The following is a 24,669-nucleotide window of genomic DNA, read 5'->3' on the forward strand; positions in this document are numbered from 1 at the left end:
TTTCTATAAAATAAGAACAGCCATAATGGGTCAGACCAATGGCCCATCTGGCCCAGTATCCTGTCTTCCAACAGTGGCCAGTGTCAGGTGCTTCAGAGGCAATGAACAGAACAGGCAATCATCAAGTAATCCATCCCATATCATCCACTTCCCTACTTCTGGCAATTAGAGGTTAGGGATGCTCAGAGCATGGGGTTGCATCCCTGATCATCTTGTCTAATAGTCTTTGATGGACGTGTCCTCCATGAACTTATATAAAGTACTTTCTTGAACCTTGTTACAGTCTTGGTCTTAACAACATCCCCAGCAACGAGTTTTACAGGTTGACTGGTGCGCTGTGTGAAGAAGTACTTCCTTTTGTTTCTTTTAATCCTGCTGCCTATTCATTTCACTGGGTGACCCCTGGTTTTTGTGTTATGTGAAGGGGTAAAAGAAACTTCCTTATTCACTTTCTCCACACCAGTCATGATTTTATAGACCTCTATCATATTCCCTCATCGTCGTCTGTTTTCCACACAAAGCCTGGGAAACAAGCAGGGAGAACTGGAGGTCCTGGCAAAGTCACGGAATTATGATGTGATTGGAATAACAGAGACTTGGTGGGATAACTCGCATGACGGGAGTACTGTCATGGATGGGTATAAACTGTTCAGGAAGGACAGGCAGGGTAGAAAAGGTCTGGGAGTTGCACTGTATGTAAGGGAGCAGTATAACTGCTCAGAGCTCAAGTATGAAACTGCAGAAAAACCTGAGAGTCTATGGATTAAGTTTAGAAGTGTGAGCAACAAGGGTGATGTCGTGGTGGTGGTCTGCTATAGACCACCAGACCAGGGGGATGAGGTGGACAAGGCTTTCTTCCGGCAACTCGCAGAAGCTACTAGATCGCATGCCCCAGTTCTCATGGGCGACTTCAATCATCCTGATATCTGCTGGGAGAGCAATACAGCGGTGCACAGACAATCCAGGAAGTTTTTGGAAAATGTAGGGGACAATTTCCTGCTGCAAGTGCTGAAGGAACCAACTAGGGACGGAGCTCTTCTTGACCTGCTGCTCACAAACTGGGAAGAATTAGTAGGGGAAGCAAAAGTGGATGGGAACCTGGGAGGCAGTGACCATGAGATGGTCGAGTTCAGAATCCTGACACAAGGAAGAAAGGAAAGCAGCAGAATACGGACCCTGAACTTCAGAAAAGCAGACTTTGACTCCCTCAGGGAACTGATGGGCAGGATCCTCTGGGAGAATAACATGAGGGGAAAAGGAGTCCAGGAGAGCTGGCTGTATTTTAAAGAATCCTTATTGAGGTTACAGGGACAAACTGTCCCGATGTGTAGAAAGAATAGTAAATATGGCAGGCGACCAGCTTGGCTTAACAGTGAAATCCTTGCTAATCTTAAATACAAAAAAGAAGCTTACAAGAAGTGGAAGATTGGACAAATGACCAGGGAGGAGTACAAAAATATTGCTCGGGCATGCAGGAGTGAAATCAGGAAGGCCAAATCACACCTGGAGTTGCAGCTAGCAAGAGATGTTAAGAGGAACAAGAAGGGTTTCTTCAGGTATGTTAGCAACAAGAAGAAAGTCAAGGAAAGTGTGGGCTCCTTACTGAATGAGGGAGGCAACCTAGTGACAGAGGATGTGGAAAAAGCTAATGTACTCAATGCTTTTTTTGCCTCTGTCTTCACGAACAAGGTCAGCTCCCAGACTACTGCACTGGGCAGCACAGCATGGGGAGGAGGTGGCCAGCCCTCTGTGAAGAAAGAAGTGGTTCAGGACTATTTAGAAAAGCTGGATATGCACAAGTCCATGGGGCCGGATGCGTTGCATCCAAGAGTGCTAAAGGAGTTGGCGGATGTGATCGCGGAGCCATTGTCCATTATCTTTGAAAATTCATGGCGATCCGGGGAAGTCCCAGATGACTGGAAAAGGCTAATGTAGTGCCAATCTCTAAAAAAGGAAAGGAGGAGGATCCTGGGAACTACAGGCCAGTCAGCCTCACCTCAGTCCCTGGAAAAATCATGAAGCAGGTCCTCAAGGAATCAATTTTGAAGCACTTGGAGGAGAGGAAAGTGATCAGGAACAGTCAGCATTAATTCACCAAGGGCAAGTCATGCCTGACTAATCTAATTGCCTTCTATGATAAGATAACTGGTTCTGTGGATGAAGGGAAAGCAGTGGACGTGTTATTCCTTGACTTTAGCAAAGCTTTTGACACGGTCTCCCACAGTATTCGTGTCAGCAAGTTAGGGAAGTATGGGCTGGATGGATGCACTACAAGGTGGGTAGAAAGTTGGCTAGATCGTTGGGCTCAACGGGCAGTGATCAATGGCTCCATGTCTAGTTGGCAGCTGTTATCAAGTGGAGTGCCCCAAGGGTCGGTCCTGCGGCCGGTTTTGTTCAATATCTTCATTAATGATCTGGAGGATGGCGTGGATTGCACCCTCAGCAAGTTTGCAGATGATACTAAACTGGGAGGAGTGGGAGATATGCTGAAGGGTAGGGATAGGATACAGAGGGATTGGGCCAAAAGAAATCTGATGAGGTTGAACAAGGACAAGTGCAGAGTCCTGCACTTAGGATGGAAGAATCCAATGCACCGTTACAAACTAGGGACTGAATGGCTCGGCAGCAGATCTGCAGAGAAGGACCTAGGGGTGACAGCAGACAAGAAGCTGGATATGAGTCAACAGTGTGTCCTTGTTGCCAAGAAAGCTAATGGCATTTGGGGCCATATAAGTAGCATTGCCAGCAGATCAAGGGACGTGATCGTTCCCCTCTATTCGACATTGGTGAGGCCTCATCTGGAGTACTGTCCCGTTTTGGGCCCCACACTACAAGAAGGTTGTGGACAAATTGGAGAGAGTCCAGCGAAGGGCAACAAAAATAATTAGGGGACTGGAACACATGAGTTATGAGGAGAGGCTGAGGGAACTGGGATTGTTTAGTCTGCAGAAGAGAAGAATGAGGGGGGATTTGATAGCTGTTTTCAACTACCTGAAAGGGGGTTCCAAAGAGGATGGCTCTAGACTGTTCTCAGTGGTAGCAGATGACAGAACAAGGAGTAATGGTCTCAAGTTGCAGTGGGGGAGGTTTAGGTTGGATATTAGGAAAAACTTTTTTACTAGGAGGGTGATGAAGCACTGGAATGGGTTACCTAGGGAGGTGGTGGAATCTCCTTCCTTAGAAGTTTTTAAGGTCAGGCTTGACAAAGCCCTGGCTGGGATGATTTAGTTGGGGATTGGTCCTGCTTTGAGCAGGGGGTTGGACTAGATGACCTCCTGAGGTCCCTTCCAACCCTGATATTCTATGATCTCTAAATATCGATAATACTACTCATCTGCTTCCAAGGAGTTTTGTGAGGATTTGTTTATAAAGCCAGATGGGTGAAGTTCGTTCCCTCCTATGCGGAGAGCCAACACAAGACCTACGTGACACTCAAAATAGGACTTAAGTAGAACTTAAGTGACTTAAGTGGTGTATAGGCATTATGTGAGCCCTCTACACTGGGTTGATTTCACATAGATAAGTATCATTAGTGTAAAAAGCCACTTGCATTTTGGAAGAGCAAAGAAAAGCACCTGACAGGGGAGACCAAACATCTAACACTGTTCATTATTATTATTATTACTACTGTGTTTTAACTGTAGTCTCTTAAAAGAACCAATACCTCCTCCCACCCCACTGTGGAGAGGGTAAACTGGGTGGAAAAGGCAACAGGAAAAGAGGTAGATTTTGCCTGCAGTGTGACTTTGTGGACAAAGCACTGGACTGGGACTCAGGAGAAGTGGGTTCTGTTCCCAGCTCCGCCACTGGCCTGCAGGGAGACCTTGGGCAAGTCACTTCCCCTCTCTGTGCAGGGAGGAGGTATTGGTTCATATTCTCTGTGTATATATAAAGTCTGCTGCAGTTTCCACGATATGCATCTGATGAAGTGAGCTGTAGCTCACGAAAGCTTATGCTCTAATAAATTGGTTAGTCTCTAAGGTGCCACAAGTACTCCTTTTATTTTATCAGTGTATCTCAAAAGAGAGCAATATCATTATCCGCATTTTACGAATGGGGAAACTGAGGCACAGGGAGGGGAAGTGACTTGCCCAAGGTCTCCCTGCAGGCCAGTGGCGGAGCTGGGAACAGAACCCACTTCTCCTGAGTCCCAGTCCAGTGCTTTGTCCACAAAGTCACACTGCAGGCAAAATCTACCTCTTTTCCTGTTGCCTTTTCCACCCAGTTTACCCTTTTATATGTTTCTTCCTGTTCTAATCCTACCCTGTGAGCTCTCTGGGGCAGAGACTGTCTAGTTTAGTTATTTGTACAGCATCTAACACAATGGGGCCCTTCTAACAGTATTAGGGCAGCATCCTTTTGAGTTATGTGAGAAGCTGTGTTCTGCCACATTCTTATATCGATAATAGGGACACAAGAGCCTGATGGGACATGACTCTGGGCAGAGAAGCAGCTCCAAGGTTAAAGCATGATGCATAGGGCTCACCTGAGAGGAGAATGACAGATTTCTGTTCTGTTTTCAGCAGGCTGTTCTGGATAACACAGCTGATTTCTCCAGTTTCCTCTCCCAGGATGGTGACGTGACTCAGAACACTGAACAGAAGTTCATGATCCTGCTCTGTTTTGGTCACAGGCTGCAGATCCTGCCCATTCTTTGTAACCCAGTGGACTTCAGGGCTAGGGAACCACCCTGTTGACCTGCAGGCTAGTTCAATCTCCTGGTCCTGGGGACCCAGCACGTCGATGGACACGGAAGCAACAGCTAAAACAAGATGAGAAAGATTGGGAAGGGACTATCCTCAGGGAAACAGCATTGTCCCTTTGTTATGAATTTATTTTAGGACACTGTCCCAGTTTCTGTGTTTTTGTTACTGGAGTTCAAATAAATTCTTCACCTGCTCCTCCTGGGAATTCCAGATCATGACGAGTCTCCACAATAAATAGCAAGTTGTATGGCTGCCTGGCCTCCAAAATGTCACATGCCAATGCCAATACTCAGGCCAGGTCTACCCTCAAAAGTTAGGTCGACCCAGCTTCATTGCTTAGGGGGGGTGAAAAATCCACACCCTTGAGTGGTGCAGTTAAGCTGATTTAACCCCAGTATAGACAGAACTAGGCTGATGCAAGAATTCTTCTGTCAACCTAGCTATCGCCTCTCGGGGAGATGAATTCACTACAGTGATGGGAGAACCCCTTCTGTTGCTGTAGTGTGAGTCTACACTGAAGCACAGACAATCCCTTAGACAGGGATCTCAGAGGGCTGGGCTTGTTTCTCCGCTCCCTAGTCCCTGCACTTGGGGCAAGAATGGAAGAGAGAAAGGGCTTTAAACCACCTTCACTCTCTCTGTATTCTGGGGCCAGGTAAGGCCGGTCCAGCCCCCTGGTGTAAGTTAGAGCAGCTGGTCCCCATGGGCCCTAGTAAGCAGAGGACATCCATGGTGCATTGAGCTCTTCCCAGGTGCCTAACACATCCCAATCTGCCCTTCTGTTGGAGGCTGGGTGCTGAGTGGGTGCAAAGCCATTAAGCCAGCCAGAGACCTGCCCTGGGCCTATTCTCAAGGGGCCATTTCTGCCCATTTTAAGACCCCTTTACATTGATAGTGCAGCATAAGAAGTCCTTGGTGTGACTGAAAATCAGGTCCAGTGTTTCATATTCCATGTGTTTAGGGTTCAGTTGCTCCATACAGGCACAGTTTAGAGTAAGGGGCTGGTGGGGAGTTGTCCTACGCCAGAGCTCCTAGGTGTACACAGCCTGCTACATGCAGCTTGCAGCCCCTTGCAGAGCGGAGCAGTTCCACGGGCTGGTTCATGTGAGCTGACTTCAAAACTCTCTGAAAGAAGCAAACCTAAATGAGGGAGAGTCCACACTGCAACTGGAGGAGTGATTGCAGCTCAGTTGGCATTCCAGTGCTAGCTTGGATCGAGCTAGCATGGGTAAAAAGAGCAATGAACACATGGTGGCATGGGATTTGGATGTATAAACCCACCCTGAACTCTGGGTACATATTCACATTCCTAACTCACACAGGAGTTCATGCAGCTGTGTCTTCAATGGTATTTTTAACCAAGCTAGCTAGATTCAAGCTTCCTACCTGAGCTCAATCAGTCTTCCGACTGCAGTGTAATCGTACCCTGAGGGTTTGTCCAGAACAAAACTGAGGGTGTCTGTAATAGACATGAATTCCAAGCAGTGGGACAGGAATCTATCTTCATAAATTTAAGAGTGGAAATACTCTGCAAATATGCAATTGAATGCTTTTGTTATTGTTTATTAAGGATCTAAGATCATTCTTATTGTTAAGAACCTGAGTTTCGCAGGTTATATTGACTCATAGCATTGACCAAGGAGGAGTTACAAAGAATTACTGACCAGCTAGACTGGGAAAGGAGAAAATTCAGACTGAACATCAACACAGGGAAGACAAAAAAATATGGCAATTGGAAGACAAGAGGAAGAGATAAAGATCAAAGGTGGAGACAAAGAACTAGAACAAGTGAGAAAAAGTGAGGATTAGTATCAAAGCATGGGAATTGTGAAGATGAAGTAAAAAGAAAAATTGGACTAGCTGTTACTGCATTTGGAAAACTGCAACATCTGGAAGCCTCAATACATTTCAATAACAAAGAAACTCTCGTGCCGATACTGCGCTGCAGATTGGAACGCTGGAGTATGAGGAAAGCTAACAAACAGAAGACATTGCCTGCAGAAATGAACTGGCTGAGGGGTATACTGAGAGTTTCAAGACTGCAGAAAATTTTAAAAAATGAAATGAGAAGAAAATGTCTGGGACAAGAAACAACCCTGTTACAGAAGATTGAAGAAGGATAACTGTGATGGTTTGGATATGTGTCAGGAATGGGCCTAAAAAGGATACCATATTGTCAATACATACCAGAGTGCAAGGAACTTCCATGGCATGCATCCGATGAAGTGAGCTGTAGCTCACGAAAGCTCATGCTCAAATAAATTGGTTAGTCTCTAAGGTGCCACAAGTATTCCTTTTCTTTTTGCGAATACAGACTAACACGGCTGTTACTCTGAAACCTAGAAATAGAGGAAGACTGAGAATGCACTGCGTAGATACAATGACATAGAACAAAAAGAGAAAGGAAGCCATGAAGCTGGTTCAAGACAGAAAGTGGTGGAAAGACATCACCCAACCCTAATCATAGCTGCTGAGCTGACAGATGGGAATCAAAGAAGAAGAATGAAGACACATTTTGTTATTGCACCATCAGTGTACAAGACATTGTATAACAGATAAAACATACCAAATAATTAGAGCAGTGGTTCTTAACCTGGGGTGCACGCACCCCCTGGGGTTGCGAAATGACCTTTCTGGGGGTGTGAGACATGCCAGATTTTTTTAGAAGGTAAATAATTGAAAACACAAATTAAGCACAGGCACATAAGTACAACTACTTTGTTTCATCCATCCTATGTATTTATTAACATTACACATTTTTTAAAGATTACAGTAATATACAAACAGGTTTAAAGAACTGACCTATTTCAACCATTTTTGATAAGAGGTGCGAGAACATATTTTGAGAACCAAAGGGGTGAAGGCTGCAGTAAAGGTTAAGAACCACTGAATTAGAGCCTCCCTGGGAGATCTTAGGGCTGCTCTATGAGAGCTTTTTTCCCCATTTTTTCCCAATGTTCTAATAAAATATATTTTCTTTTCTTTTTTGCGGGGGGGGGGGGGGAAGTGCTGTCTGCTTTTTTTTCCACTTTTCTCCTTTTTCAATGGTAAAATTGGAAAAGAGGGGAGAGAATGAAGAAAGGCAAAAAAAAGAAAAGAAAAGAAAAGAAAAGAAAAAAGAAAAAGGAGGGGAAAAAATCCCAAACTGATAATCTGATGGGGAAGGAGGTCTGTTGAAAAAACATAAATTTATTGTTGGGAAAAGGACATTTTTCTATTGAAACAAAAGTTTCAAATCAAAATTTCAACCCTGTGTTTGCCCTATTCCAGCCATCAGCCACCAGCACAAATGTCTAAATATAGACAAAAAGAAAAGGAGTACTTGTGGCACCTTAGAGACTAACCAATTTATTTGAGCATGAGCTTTCGTGAGCTACAGCTCACTTCATCGGATGCATCCGATGAAGTGAGCTGTAGCTCACGAAAGCTCATGCTCAAATAAATTGGTTAGTCTCTATGGTGCCACAAGTACTCCTTTTCTTTTTGAGAATACAGACTAACACGGCTGTTACTCTGAAATCTGTAAATATAGACAGAACATGATGTCATTTCCATTAGTGCTGTGTATCCAGTTTAAAACTGGGATAAGCTCAACCAAGCCATATTGTGCGTGTGGCGGGGGTGGGGGTGTTTTTGTCTATAAAAGGGCTTTGCACTGGTCATCTTTCCCCGATGGCTAGAATTGGAGCAGATCCCCAGAGCAGACCAATCATACCTCGTACTGACCGCAGATCCATAATGAACTGAGCATCTCACTGGAGAAACTGGGTGTCAAGTTTCCTTCCCCACTCTGAACTCCAGGGTACAGATGTGGGGACCTGCATGAAAAAAACCCTAAGCTTATTTTTACCAGCTTAGGTTAAAACTTCCCCAAGGTATAAACTATTTTACCTTTTGCCGCTGGACTTTATTGCTGCCACCACCAAGCATCTAACAAAATATAACCGGGAAAGAGCCCACTTGGAAACATCTTTGCCCCCAAAATCCCCCCAAGCCCTATACCCCCTTTTCTGGGGAAGGCTTGATAAAAATCCTCACTAATTTGCATAGGTGAACACAGACCCAAACCCTTGGATCTTAAGAACAAGGAAAAAGCAATCAGGTTCTTAAAAGAAGAATTTTAATTGAAGAAAAAGTAAAAGAATCACCTCTGTAAAATCAGGGTGATAAATACCTTACAGGGTAATCAGATTCAAAACATAGAGAATCCCTCTAGGCAAAACTGTAAGTTACAAAAAGACACAAAAACGGGAATATACATTCCATTCAGCACAACTTATTTTATCAGCCATTTAAACAAAACAGAATCTAACACATATCTAGCTAGATTGCTTATTAACCCTTTACAGGAGTTCTGACCTGCATTCCTGCTCTGGTCCCGGCAAAAACAACACACAGACAGAGAGAACCCTTTGTTTCTCCCTGCTCCAGCTTTGAAAGTATCTTTTCTCTTCATTGGTCATTTTGGTTAGGTGCCAGCGAGGTTGTCTTAGCTTCTTAACCCTTTACAGGTGAAAGGGTTTTTCCTCTGGCCAGGAGGGATTTAAAGGTGTTTACCCCTCCCTTTATATTTATGTGGATGGTTCTGTGGATGAAGGGAAAGCAGTGGATGTATTGTTTCTTGACTTTAGCAAAGCTTTTGACACGGTCTCCCACAGTATTCTTGTCAACAAGTTAAGGAAGTATGAGCTGGATGAATGCACTACAAGGTGGGTAGAAAGCTGGCTAGATTGTCGGGCTCAACGGGTAGTGATCAATGGCTCCATGTCTAGTTGGCAGCCGGTATCAAGTGGAGTACCCCAAGGGTCGGTCCTGGGGCCAGTTTTGTTCAATATCTTCATAAATGATCTGGAGGATGGTGTGGATTGCACTCTCAGCAAATTTGCGGATGATACTAAACTGGGAGGAGTGGTAGATATGCTGGAGGGGAGGGATAGGATACAGAAAGACCTAGACAAATTGGAGGATTGGGCCAAAAGAAATCTGATGAGGTTCAATAAGGATAAGTGCAGGGTCCTGCACTTAGGACGGAAGAATCCAATGCACAGCTACAGACTAGGGACCGAATGGCTAGGCAGCAGTTCTGCGGAAAAGGACCTAGGGGTTACAGTGGACGAGAAGCTGGATATGAGTCAGCAGTGTGCCCTTGTTGCCAAGAAGGCCAATGGCATTTTGGGATGTATAAGTAGGGGCATAGCGAGCAGATCGAGGGACGTGATCGTTCCCCTCTATTCGACATTGGTGAGGCCTCATCTGGAGTACTGTGTCCAGTTTTGGGCCCCACACTTCAAGAAGGATGTGGATAAATTGGAGAGAGTCCAGCGAAGGGCAACAAAAATGATTAGGGGAGTGGAACACATGAGTTATGAGGAGAGGCTGAGGGAGCTGGGATTGTTTAGCCTGCAGAAGAGAAGAATGAGGGGGGATTTGATAGCTGCTTTCAAATACCTGAAAGGGGGTTCCAAAGAGGATGGCTCTAGACTGTTCTCAATGGTAGCAGATGACAGAACGAGGAGTAATGGTCTCAAGTTGCAGTGGGGGAGGTTTAGATTGGATATTAGGAAAAACTTTTTCACTAAGAGGGTGGTGAAACACTGGAATGCGTTACCTAGGGAGGTGGTAGAATCTCCTTCCTTAGAGGTTTTTAAGGTCAGGCTTGACAAAGCCCTGGCTGGGATGATTTAGTTGGGAATTGGTCCTGCTTTGAGCAGGGGGTTGGACTAGATGACCTTCTGGGGTCCCTTCCAACCCTGATATTCTATGATTCAATGATTCTATGACTCTGGGGCTAACAAAGAGTCTGAAACTGGCAATGTGCTGAGAACCTGCTGTGAGATGCCAAGCTCAGTAGGAGCTGAGAGCACCCAGATGCTTCCAGGACCAGATCCCCAAATGCCTTCTGAATCGCCTGTTTGTGTCTCAGTAACACAAACAGAAACATTTTCTCTGCTGAAACACAGATACCAGCAGGGGTTTCGTGCAGGTTTAGGGTCTCTCTCTCCAGGGATTTTGTGCTGCAGAGAAGTGTTTTACCAACAATGCTTTTACCTGAAAAGGGAATCGCTGCTAGGAGTATGGCACAGAACAAGCAGCTGGAGAGCTGTCCCCGTAGCTCCATGCCTCTGGTAGCTCATGTGGGAAGAGTCACGGAGCTGATCTGAAATGAGAGCAGCAATCAAAATAGACACAGATGCTCAGAAATACAAGACACCTGATTTCTCGTTATTCCCCCTTGAAATACACCAGTCTGTTCCTTCCCTTCCCCTGTGTCACTGTACATTGCAGGGAAAGCTGAACAATATGTGAGGGTGTCACTATGTGTAGCCAGTGTGAGGGTGAGTGTGTGGGCTAGATCACATGAGAATCTTTGCTGTGGTGGAAGGGACACTCACTGTCATAGTCCTAGTGCTCCGGGAGGGCAAGGCCATGTGATTCCAGCACCACTGCTGTCCAGATGTGGCACAGAGCCTGCCCTTCTCCAGGGCTGCTGGAGGCACTGACTCTCCCTGAGGCACAATAGGCCGAGATGCGGGGCATGTCTAGGCTGCAGGCATTGCCTGTGAGTTCTTTAATCTCGCTAGTTCGAGTCCTCGAGCAGTGAAGCTGCAGCAGCACAAGCTTCAATCCAGGCTGTACAAACCAAGGAGCCCAGAACCCAGGATAATTACTCCCAACCGGTGCTGCTGTAGCTTCACTGCTCCAGGGCCTGTGCTAGTGAGGTTATAGCTAGCTCAGGCATGTCCCCTCGAGCTGCAATCACAGCCAGTGACTGCACATAGCCATACACTTAGCTGCACCCTCTTCCGACTGGACGTACTTTGGTGATGTGGCAGTTGGGAGAACAAAGGAGTCAGTTGCAACTCCCTAATTCTGGGACCAGTTCTATGCCAGCTCCGGGGCTGCTCCTAGCTATGGCCCCAAAGGGCCATTACATCAGATCAGTTTAACCAGAGTTCTGTCATGCTCAAGACATGGCAGTTCATGCCCCTATGCCATACAGTGCAGGAGCTGGGGTGGCATGCAGGCCAGCAACATAAGCTCTAAGCCAGAGGATTTACTTCCCTACAGAGAGGAAATTCTCAGCTAGGGATATCCAGCAGTTTTCCTGCCCCTTTTCACTCATCGGAGTCTGCAGGATTCCTGTTACCATGGGCTGTGCCTTAGGGTATGTCTACACTGCAGTAAAACGCCCTGCAGCACAGTGATGGCTGGGGTTAGGTTGTGGGGCTATAGATTTCAGTGTAGACGTTTGGGAACAGACTGGAGCCCAGGCTCTGAAACCCCGCGATGGGGGTGTTTTTCAGACCCCCAGGCTCCAACCTGAGCCTGAATGTCCACACTGCAATTTTTAGCCCCGCAGGCAGAGCCCAGCGATCCCAAGTTAGTTGACCCAGGCTCTGAGACATGATGCTGCAGGTTTTTTATTGTAATATAGACATACCCTTAAAGACACAAGTCACTAAAAAAAAAAAAAAATCTACATAAGCCATCAGCCCAAAAGGGCTTGTCTACATGGGGGCTGTGTGTGGCTGTCTGAGGAAGATCGTACTGCTGAGCTCAGCCTTCTTTTTCCATGGACACTGTGGGCTTGACTCATGTGGGTTGGTACCCTACACTGTGAACAATCCAATTGAACTCAATGGCCAAGAGTTTCTAAACTGAGTGTTGATTTTGGGTGTCCAGCTTGAGAGACCTTAAGAAGTCCTGATATTCAGAGTGGGGCTCCTCAGCTCTTTCTGAAATTCAGGCCCTTCAAGGTCTCTCAGATTGGGCACCCAACATGACTAGTCCATTTTGAAGCTCTTGGCTAGGGAGAGCACAGGTAGAGTGTTTCCTCATAAGCAGAATTATTTTTCAGAGTCAACATAATGATATACTGAAAATGTGAGAGCACCTCTTATAGGCACCAGTTCAGCAAAGTACCCACAGAAGTCCTTTTTAAGTTCAGCATGTGCTTTTCTGAAAAATGATGGTTTGCTGAATTGGAGTCATTGTAAAGGCACATGGCTCTTCACGCCATCACCCTAGTCAGGAGAGAAAGGCAGAAAGCAAAATACAGTGCGGTTCTTATCATGCATTGAAAACTGTATTAAAAGAATTCTCAGGGTTTTCCTGGTCCTGCTTGCAGGCAGCGGGTTCTGTATGGAAGCATGGGATCAGAGTCAGTGTGCAACCAGCCAGCCTCGGCTAAGGTTGGGTGAGTTGTGCCTCTCTGTTTTTTAAGAGAGCAGCCTGCTTTCTCGCTCTCTGGTTTTGGTTCTTGTGTGTTGTCCTTCTGAATTCTAAGCAATAAAGTCATGTATGCTGCAACCTTCCAGAAAAAAAGTATGTATGTTTTTATCTGGCTCCTGGTATATATGATGTGAACTTGACAGTTCTTCAAGTGAAGCAGTTTCCATTTGAAATAATATGTGAAAGCTTTCAGTCCATTTCACTGCAACGTGCTGCAGAGAGGGACTTTTGAGGGGAATCAGAGATCTTAGATGGGAGCTTTATGTTCTGCTGGCTGTGTAATTGTATTTTTTTTTTTTTTTGTAATTTATGGCCAAGATGCCGAGATCCTTGGATAGGCACCAGTTTTATTTATTTTTATTTTATTTTATTTTGGTCCCTTGAAATTACTTATGCTAAACAATCTGTTCCATTTTGTATTAATTTGTGCCATTCATTACGTTTTCCAGATCTGATGAAGAGCTCTGTGTAAGCTTGAAAGTGTTTGATCTCTCACCAAGAGAAGCTGGTCTAATACAAGATGTTTCTTCATTCACATTGGCTCTCATATCCTTGGCTAGGCACATGTTTATTTTATTTTATTGGAAAACATGGAAAACATAATCCCAACTATACATATAAAATGATGGGGTCTAAATTAGCTGTTACCTCTCAAAAGAGAGATCTTGGAGTCATTGTGGATGGTTCTCTGAAAACATCCACTCAATGTGCAGCAGCAGTCAAAAAAGCTACAGAATGTTGGGAATCGTTAAAAAAGGGATAGATAATAAGACAGAAAATATCATATTGCCTCTATATAAATCTATGGTATGCCCACATCTTGACTATTGTGTGCAGATGTGGTCGCCCTGCCTCAAAAATGATATATTGGAATTGGAAAAGATTCAGAAAAGGGCAACAAAAATTATTAGGGGCATGGAACAGCTTTGATATGAGGAAAGGTTAATAAGACTGGAACTTTTCAGCTTGGAAAAGAGATGACTAAGGGGGGATATGACAGAGGTCTATAAAATCATGACTGGTGTAGAGAAAGCAGATAAGGAAGTATTGTTTACTCCTTCTCATAACACAAGAACTAGGGGTTACCAAATGAAATTAATAGGCAGCAAGTTTAAAACAAGCAAAAGGAAGTATTTCTTCACACAACGCACAGTCAACCTGTGGAACTCTTTGCCAGAGGATGTTGTGAAGGCCAAGACTATAACAGGGTTAAAAAAGAACTAGATAAATTCATGAAGGATAGGTCCATTAATGGCTATTGGCCAGGATGGGCAGGAAGACAGGATACCGGGCTAGATGGACCTTTGGTCTGACTCAGTATGGCCATTCTTATGTTCCTATATTCTTATTTTAATTTAAAGCTAAATTTAAAAAACAAACAAAACAAACAAACAAACAAACAAAAACTTGTCCCTTTACAAAGCAGTAGCAGAATTCAGGGCCTGGCAGGACACTTCCCCAATTACAGGACAAATCAGTGATACTGTTTATTTACAGGAGAAGGAGGACTTGTGGCACCTTAGAGACGAACCAATTTATTTGAGCATAAGCTTTTGTGAGCTACAGCTGGGGACAGGTATTAATACTTGGTGGTATGGGCCCCTTGGTGAGGGCCTTACATGCTGATGGCACTTCCTCCTCTCTCCACTGTGGAATATCAGAGCTAATGTTGATTCCATTAGGAGTCTAGTTACAGGCTGCTGAGCTGAATTCACTTTGGGCTAATGGTGCACCAGCACTGAGGCTCCCCTACTACAAGCTGAAATCACAAAAGAGCTGAACTGACTAAGAGCTGAAATCACTGAGCGTTGTGTTAAGTAATGAGGGAGCCTGAAGATATATTGTGGAGCAGTTTGCGGGACGGCTGGAGCGGCTTGTGGACCGGCTGGTGGAGCAGTTCATGGGACAGCGGGAGCTGCTTGTGGGACGCTGAGCGGTGCGGAGCCGAGCAGTTTGTGGGGCAGCAGGTGGAGAAGAGCGGAGTGGCTCGTGGAGCGGATCAGAGTGAAGCCCTATGGAGCTGCAGGGCAGTCAGCTTCAGATCATGTAAGGTGCCCCTTACCTCTTCCCCCCTACGTTGGGAGGTAAAACTTTGCAGATGAACTTTTGAACTCTGGGGCTGCCCTAACCAGGGACAGAGACTTTTGGGTCTGTCAAGGTTCCTCCCCCACTCTGAACTCTAGGATACAGATGTGGGGACCTGCATGAAAACCTCCTAAGCTTACTTTTACCAGCTTAGGTTAAAACTTACCCAAGGTACAAATTAATTTTATCCTTTGCCCTTGGATTTCCACTGCCACCACCAAACTTTAACTGGGTTTACTGGGAAACGTAGTTTGGACACGTCTTCCCCCCCCCAAATCCTCCCAAACCTTGCACCCCACTTCCTGGGAATGGTTTGGTAAAAATCCTCACCAATTTGCATAGGTGACCACAGACCCAAACCCTTGGATCTTAGAACAATGAAAAAGCATTCAGTTTTCTTACAAGAAGACTTTTAATAGAAGTAAAGGAATCACCTCTGTAAAATCAGGATGGTAGATACCTTACAGGGTAATTAGATTCAAAACATAGAGAATCCCTCTAGGCAAAACCTTAAGTTACAAAAAAGACACACAGACAGGGTTAGTTATTCTATTCAGCACAGTTCTTTTTTCAGCCATTTAAAGAAATCATAAACTAACACATACCTAGCTAGATTACTTACTAAAAGTTCTAAGACTCCATTCCTGTTCTGTCCCTGGCAAAAGCAGCATACAGACAGACCCAGACCCTTTGTTTTTCTCCCTCCTCCCAGCTTTTGAAAGTATCTTGTCTCCTCATTGGTCATTTTGGTCAGGTGCCAGCGAGGTTACCTTTAGCTTCTTAACCCTTTACAGGTGAGAGGATTTTTCCTCTGGCCAGGAGGGATTTTAAAGGGGTTTACCTTCCCTTTATATTTATGACAGGGTCGTTGGACTTTTGGGACTTTGGGGTGATTTTAGGTTGCTGGACTCAAGAACCAAAGGGAAAGGACATGCCCCAATTTGCTTGGGGTGGGTTTTTTTTTTTTGCTCATGGGTTGTGTTATGAATCCTGTTGGTGATGTTTCCCCAACAAAATGCCACATTGTTTCTCTCTGTTATTAAAAGGCTTTTTGCTACACTCAGACTTTGTGCTTGCGAGAGGGGAAGTATTGCCTCTTGGAGGCGCCCAGCGGGGGTGGTATATATTTGTCCCAGGTCACTGGGTGGGGGCTTGAGCCGGTTTTGCATTGTGTTATTGGAATGGAACCCCTATATACTGAACCCGGCTCTTGTTGCTGCCAACTCTGATGGGCAGAAGGTTTGCAGCTCACGAAAGCTTATGCTCAAATAAATTGGTTAGTCTCTAAGGTGCCACAAGTACTCCTTTTCTTTTTGAGAATACAGACTAACATGGCTGCTACTCTGAAACCTGTTTATTTACTAAATGTACATGAGTCCTGTTCCTTTGAACCATGTGGTAACAAACATATACAGACCACTCCCTCCTGCAGAAATCTCTGGCCAGGCACTCCTGCCCTGTACGGACTGGCAGCTGTCTTAGGCCTCTGTTTCTCTCTCTCCAGCCACACTGCTTCATAGACTCCTCTTTCTGCCCCAGCCCAAGTTTTTTACTGTGAGAAAGCCGAAGTGTGATAAATCAAGTGGGGTGGGGGTAGCTCCCTTTTATGGACAACCAGCCAGCCAGTAGCTATAAAATACCTCTTAGTAGCTGTTCTCTAATTGCTCTACCTGTAAAGGGTTAAAAAGTCTCACTGCTATGCATAGGTAAAAGGAAGTGAGTGGGCACCTAGTCAAAAGAGCCAATGGGAAGGTTAGAACTTTTTAAAATTGAAAAAAAGACTCCCCTTTTGTCTGTCTGTTGTTGTTCTCCCAGGGAGAGGTGGATAGGGCAGCAGCGACGCTGTAAAAAGTTTGGGCCAGGTATGAAAAAATAATCAGTATCATACCTAGAAACTACTCATTTAAAACCCCAGATATGTAAGTAGATCAGGAAATGTCCAGGAAGATGCGATTAGGTTTATCCCTTTTATTTCGTTATGGCTTGTGGATTCCTCTGTGCTAACCCAGGTGCTTTTGTTTTGCTTGTAACCTTTAAGCTGGACCTCAAGAAAGCTAGTCTTGGTGCTTAATCCTTGTAGTTGCTCTTTTGAAAATCTAGCAATAGTCTGAGTTCCCAGATGTATTTTCTTTCTTTTTTATATTAATAAAATTTACCTTTTTTAAGAACAGAATTGGATTTTTGTGTCTTAAGAGGTTTGTGCACATGTTGTTTAATTAGCTGGTGGCAACAGCTGATTTCCTTTTTTCCCCTTTCTCAGCTCTTCCCCGGAGTGGGGTGAAAGGGCTTGAGGGTACCCGACAGGAAGGAATTCCCAAGTGCACCTTCCTGGGCTCTCAAAGGGGTTCTGCACTTGGGTGGTGGCAGCATCTACCAATCCAAGGTCAGAGAAAAGCTGTAACCCTGGGAGTTTAATACAAGCCTGGAGTGGCCAGTATTAATTTTTAGAATCCTTGTGGGCCCCACTTCTGCACTCGAAGTGCCAGAGTGGGAAATCAGCCTTGACACCTAGTCCAGGGCTGCTCACCTGGCAGGATGAGCCTGAACATCCACCCGCCTTTTGTGCTACCATGCTGAGGCCATATCTACTCTACAGGGACTATAGCGGCATAGCTATGGCCTACAGATGCAGCCTACATGGACAGAAGGGGTATTTCCATCGCTGTCAGAGCACCACCTCTCTGAGCAATGGTAGCTAGGTCAACAGAAGCATTCTTCCATTGACCTAGCTGCATATAGACTGAGGGTTAGGTTGGCATAGTTACGGCACTTAGGGGTGTGGATTTAGCTGTGACAATCTGAGTAAATTTCCTAGACCTGAACAAGACCTCTGGGTAAGATGAAAAACATGTCTTTCTCTCTCTGGATTTTTCACATCCCTGAGCACAGTTGCCATATCAACCTAAATTTTAAATGTAGACCAAGCCAGAGACACAAAGCCATGTCTACATAGAGACACTCGGGAAAAATAATCTGACTGAATTTTTTAAGTGGAATAGTTAACTCACATTAAATCCCAATGTAGATGCTCTTATTCAGAATGCAAATGGCTTTACTGTGACCTTAATTTGGTTTAATTAAGGCCACATTAATTATGAATGAGAGCATCCACATCTGAGTTTAATACAGTTTAACTAATTCACCTTCTTTCACCCCGTTAGTTAATTCAGAATAGTTTCCCTGAGTGTCTGTATATGTGCAAGCCAAAGAAGAGCGCTCTGACCACACAGAACCATAATAGCCCACTGGGGGAGGTTACTATGTGATATCTTCTAAGGGGAATTTTGTGTTGGGGGTTATCCATCAATGACTGTAAAGTACTAGCCATTTGCACATTTCACCATAACAATATGCACTGTTTCTTTCTTAGGCAGACAAAACAAACAAACATAATTTAGCCCCAAGTCTAGCCTCACTCATTTCTGAATAACACCATGATATCGCTTCTCTGTAACTCAAACAGTTAGTATGGAAGAGCAGATAGCACATTTGCTGAGTTTATCTGTATCGGTTGTTTATTCTGGAGTGCCTTTGAAATTTGGTTTTGTTAACATCCAACCTATGTGTTAATTTTTCCCAAAATATTTCAAGGTCTATTATTTTTAAGAAGCAAAGCATTTTCCACTCACACTGTTTTTACACCAGCCTAACAACATTGGTGATGGAGTTTCTCCTGGTAAATGAAAGTTAGAATCAGGCCATGAAGCAGTAAAAGGTACAAGGCCAAATTCCCCCTTTAGCTACAACTGTTCAACTTAAGCAAAGTCAGTGGGTTTGGATAGTTTTAAATGAAGGCAGATTTTGGCCCACAGAGTCCATATTACAACCAGTCTCTATACCTTGTTTCCCAGGTGACAGCAGTGACCAGAAATGCCTTCTTTCGTCTTTGGCTGGTCAAGAGATTGTGGGTAAAATTTTCAAAAGCATTTCACTGATTTTATCCAAAGTTCCTCATAAATATTATTTTCACCAAATAGTTTGATAAGCTCTATCTATATGAAGATCTGTATGGAGCTGCTACCCAGCTAATAATTATGACATGACAAAATATGAAACTATACAGGATGTGTAAGCTTCAATGCTTCTGAGACTTGAGGTGGAAGGTCAAGGGGGGATTTTAATGTGTCTATGGCCTTGTCTTCACTTGGGAAAAGGTATGTTGTAGTGCAAGTTAACTAACATTTTAAAATGCTAGAGTAGACAAGGTGGTTGGGTTTATCTTGACTGGCTAATACTACAACTGCCATGTCTATGTTTAGGATTCTACTACTTGTTAATTAACGTGTGTTAGACACCTTTTTCCTAGTGTAGACATGATCTGAATGACTTAGAAGCATGTTTCCTTGATTATTTAATGGGACTTGATCTCCCAGCTCAAATAGATGTTTTTGAAAATCCCAACCAATTATTAATGAACTGATCCTGATTTTACAAATATATTCCATTAATCTGTGACTGTATTTATTATTTCTTAAGTATTTACCAAATAAATAAGAGTAACCTGTTTCAGCCTATGACCTGTCTGTGACTACTCATTATTCATGGTGTATGATTGGTCATCAGTTGGTATTGTTTCTGATTTCTGGTTGGGTGACAGAAAGTTTTTAAACAGAAGAATTTCTGCTGGAGGGATAGCTCAGTGGTTTGAGCATTGGCCTGCTAAACCCAAGGTTTTAAGCTCAATCCTTAAGGGGGCCATTTAGTCATCTGGGGCAAAAATTGGGGATTGGTCCTGCTTTGAGCAGGGGGTTGGACTAGATGACCTCCTGAGGTCCCTTCCAAGCCTGATATTCTATGAATAATAATAAATAATATGATGACGGCTCCAATGTTCTCATGATTATGAAAATAGTGAATTTTGGATATGACTTTTCATCTAAATAATTATTTGTTCTAAAATATAACTTTTGAGATCTGTGAACACTCTCAGGAATATCTGGAAGCTGTCCTAACAAATAACATAATCCCATGAGTGACAGCAAACTGAGCACAGTGCTTTTATCCACAGAAATATTTAGGAAGATTTTTTATTTTAAATATTGGACTGCTACATATTATTACAACACAATCTTTATGAGACAATCAGACAGAGACCATAGAATCATAGAATAATAGAATCATAGAATATCAGGGTTGGAAGGGACCCCAGAAGGTCATCTAGTCCAACCCCCTGCTCAAAGCAGGACCAATTCCCAGTTAAATCATCCCAGCCAGGGCTTTGTCAAGCCTGACCTTAAAAACCTCTAAGGAAGGAGATTCTACCACCTCCCTAGGTAACGCATTCCAGTGTTTCACCACCCTCTTAGTGAAAAAGTTTTTCCTAATATCCAATCTAAACCTTCCCCACTGCAACTTGAGACCATTACTCCTCGTTCTGTCATCTGCTACCATTGAGAACAGTCTAGAGCCATCCTCTTTGGAACCCCCTTTCAGGTAGTTGAAAGCAGCTATCAAATCCCCCCTCATTCTTCTCTTCTGCAGGCTAAACAATCCCAGCTCCCTCAGCCTCTCCTCATAACTCATGTGTTCCACTCCCCTAATCATTTTTGTTGCCCTTCGCTGGACTCTCTCCAATTTATCCACATCCTTCTTGAAGTGTGGGGCCCAAAACTGGACACAGTACTCCAGATGAGGCCTCATCAATGTCGAATAGAGGGGAACGATCACGTCCCTCGATCTTCTCGCTATGCCCCTACTTATACATCCCAAAATGCCATTGGCCTTCTTGGCAACAAGGGCACACTGCTGACTCATATCCAGCTTCTCGTCCACTGTCACCCCTAGGTCCTTTTCCGCAGAACTGCTGCCTAGCCATTCGGTCCCTAGTCTGTAGCTGTGCATTGGGTTCTTCCGTCCTAAGTGCAGGACCCTGCACTTATCCTTATTGAACCTCATCAGATTTCTTTTGGCCCAATCCTCCAATTTGTCTAGGTCTTTCTGTATCCTATCCCTCCCCTCCAGCATATCTACCACTCCTCCCAGTTTAGTATCATCCGCAAATTTGCTGAGAGTGCAATCCACACCATCCTCCAGATCATTTATGAAGATATTGAACAAAAGCGGCCCCAGGACCGACCCTTGGGGTACTCCACTTGATACCGGCTGCCAACTAGATATGGAGCCATTGATCACTACCTGTTGAGCCCGACAATCTAGCCAGCTTTCTACCCACCTTGTAGTGCATTCATCCAGCCCATACTTCCTTAACTTGCTGACAAGAATACTGTGGGAGACCGTGTCAAAAGCTTTACTAAAGTCAAGAAACAATACATCCACTGCTTTCCCTTCATCCACAGAACCAGTAATCTCATCATAAAAGGCAATTAGATTAGTCAGGCATAACCTTCCCTTGGTGAATCCATGCTGGCTGTTCCTGATCACTTTCCTCTCATGCAAGTGCTTCAGGATTGATTCTTTGAGGACCTGCTCCATGATTTTTCCAGGGACTGAAGTGAGGCTGACAGGCCTGTAGTTCCCAGGATCCTCCTTCTTCCCTTTTTTAAAGATTGGCACTACATTAGCCTTTTTCCAGTCATCCGGGACTTCCCCGGTTCGCCACGAGTTTTCAAAGATAATGGCCAATGGCTCTGCAATCACAGCCGCCAATTCCTTCAGCACTCTCGGATGCAACTCGTCCGGCCCCATGGACTTGTGCACGTCCAGCTTTTCTAAATAGTCCCTAACCACCTCTATCTCCACAGAGGGCTGGCCATCTCTTCCCCATTTTGTGATGCCCAGCGCAGCAATCTGGGAGCTGACCTTGTTAGTGAAAACAGAGGCAAAAAAAGCATTGAGTACATTAGCTTTTTCCACATCCTCTGTCACTAGGTTACCTCCCTCATTCAGTAAGGGGCCCACACATTCCTTGGCTTTCTTCTTGTTGCCAACATACCTGAAGAAACCCTTCTTGTTACTCTTGACATCTCTGGCTAGCTGCAGCTCCAGGTGCGATTTGGCCCTCCTGATAACATTCCTACATGCCCGAGCAATATTTTTATACTCTTCCCTGGTCATATGTCCAACCTTCCACTTCTTGTAAGCTTCTTTTTTATGTTTAAGATCCGCTAGGATTTCACCATTAAGCCAAGCTGGTCGCCTGCCATATTTACTATTCTTTCGACACATCGGGATGGTTTGTCCCTGTAACCTCAACAGGGATTCCTTGAAATACAGCCAGCTCTCCTGGACTCCTTTCCCCTTCAAGTTAGTCCCCCAGGGGATCCTGGCCATCCGTTCCCTGAGGGAGTCGAAGTCTGCTTTCCTGAAGTCCAGGGTCCGTATCCTGCTGCTTACCTTTCTTCCCTGCGTCAGGATCCTGAACTCAACCAACTCATGGTCACTGCCTCCCAGATTCCCATCCACTTTTGCTTCCCCCACTAATTCTACCCGGTTTGTGAGCAGCAGGTCAAGAAAAGCGCCCCCCCTAGTTGGCTCCTCTAGCACTTGCCAGCAATTATTACCAGCGATTAGTAATAATAATAATAATAATTAATAATAAAATAAATAAATTAAATAAAAACAACAAAGATTTGATTTAATAGAACACCAACCAGCAGAAGATTTCAAGCACTTTAAAATGGTGGATACATTTTATCATTCTTATTTTCCATCTGGTGGCAACAAAGGCTGAAGCTGTTAACTTGTGACTTGCCCGAAGTCAAAAAATGAATAATCAGAAGAGATGGACTATAACCTCTGCACAGAGGTGGATGAAGATATTTGAGGCCCTGGGCACAAAGAACATTTGAGCCTCCCACATCGTCCCCCTGCCATGGGGCTCTACCCCCTGCTCCTTCTTTTCCCCACAAGGCCTCGCCACCTGGCCTGGCCGGAAGCTGGGCTGTGGTAAGAGCTGCCCAGAGAGCTTGGGCCACTGTCAGGAGCCCTGAACCCCCCACCTGTTCTGAGAAGTGCGCCCTGGCGGCAGGGACATAGGCCAGGAGCTTCTCTTGGGCCTCCCAAACTCCCACCCAGGGCAGGTGGAGGGTCAGGGGCTCCCCACAGCTATACAGGTTCCCTGGGTGACTCTTACCACAGCCTATGGCAGTGGTCCCCAAACTGTGGGGCATGCCACCCGGGAGACACAAAGAAACATTCAGTGGCGTGGTGGGGGCCATCTCTGCACTGGGGGGGAGCTTGGGCCAGCTCCAGGTGGGAGGAAGGGCATGGCGCTCTGGCCAGCTCTTATGTTGCCAACCCTCCAGGAATGGCCTGGAGTCTCCAGGAATTAAAGATTAAACATTAATTAAAGATTATGTCATGTGATAAAATCTCCAGGAATACATCCAGCCAAAATTGGCAACCCTAGCCAGCTCCATGCCACATGGGGGCGGGGGACCTTCTGGCCAACTCTGCTCAGTGTGGGGGGGGGCTTGAGCCCACTCCATGTCATGTGAGGGGTAAGGGAGAGGGGCTCAGGCAAGCAGCTCTGCCAGCTCTGCATGGGGGCAAGGGGAATAGGCTCACCCTACCACAGACTCCATCTTCTGGCAGGGCCAGGGGACAGGTCCTCAGGGGGAAGAGGAGGAACAGGACATAGGGAGTGGCGGGGAGGAGGACCAGAGGGTGGGACCAAAGTTCTGGTGCTCTTGCGGGGCCCCCAAATTGTCCAGGGCCTATGTGGTAATCCACCACTGCCTCTGCATCCTATATTATAGCCTCCTGTTCTATTTGCTAGTAAACCCTCAGACAGATCAACCAACCAAGTAAAAAAGGAAAATGTCAAGAAGAGGTGACAGATTTGTTCAAAGAATCATAATTTATCTTCCATTCTTCCCACTACGAACTCAGCTATAGATTCCAGCCACCATTCTCCTCAATGTGCTCCCCAAGCCAATGAGTGTGAATGGTCAGAACTCCCCTTACGTTAATGCAGCCCCACCCATCAACACAAGCGGAGGATTTGGAATTAAAGCAGAGGCTCTTACCTTTATTCAGAAAACTAAACTGGACCACAGTCTGGAAGGTTCTCCATCCCTCAGTGCCAGATGCGGGGGCTCCAGTGTTAATAAAACCAAGGCTTTAAAATGGGATTTGACAGCATGCCTGCGCGGAATGGATCGCACACTTTGAATACACTGAACAAAGGGACTGAACTCTGACCAAGGAAAGTGAAAACAAAAAGAGTAGGTTAAATATTAACTCTCCTGTTGTTCTACCTGAAGTGTATGTGTCTTTTTCAGGAAAGGTCGCCCAGAACCCTAAAGCTATATCAGTGCTTAGATGGGGATGCATTTTGTGTCTCTAGCAAACACACATTTCACAAACCACATTAAAACATCCTCAATACTGGAAGTTACATACAGACATGGAAATACCAGGCTGGGCAATATTGAAGAGAATTGAAATTCACCCCATCTCTATCAAAAACAGATCAATAAATTAGAGGGAGATAATCCCCTCCTCCCCTCCCTAAGAATCTCCACAGAGTTTGATGAGGTCTGGACACTCTGAATAGCCAGCAAAGAAGGTTCATATAAGTTCAAAAAGTATAGTGGGGAAACATGGACTGGAATATGAAAAGCAATAGCAGAGGGTAATAAAAGTAGAAAATTGAAATGAATGGATATGGCAGTGAGTTGGCTTAGACAATATGCCATGAAATTGGCAGAGCAATTCATAGAAGACACAAAACAATTAGAAGAAG

General features: G+C 44.8%; 1 non-coding gene across 1 annotated transcript; it reads right to left on the reverse strand.

Moving 5' to 3' along the window:
• Positions 1 to 4,527: 4,527 nt before the first annotated feature.
• On the reverse strand, positions 4,528 to 24,092 carry LOC140902056 (uncharacterized). Its single transcript, XR_013634929.1, has 3 exons — positions 23,951 to 24,092; positions 10,755 to 10,863; positions 4,528 to 4,762 (listed from the first exon to the last, which is right to left on the reverse strand). It is a non-coding gene; the product is annotated as an uncharacterized LOC140902056 (transcript).
• Positions 24,093 to 24,669: the final 577 nt, after the last annotated feature.

This window comes from Lepidochelys kempii, chromosome 23 (assembly GCF_965140285.1).
Source record: "Lepidochelys kempii isolate rLepKem1 chromosome 23, rLepKem1.hap1, whole genome shotgun sequence".
NCBI classification, from domain to species: domain Eukaryota; kingdom Metazoa; phylum Chordata; order Testudines; family Cheloniidae; genus Lepidochelys; species Lepidochelys kempii.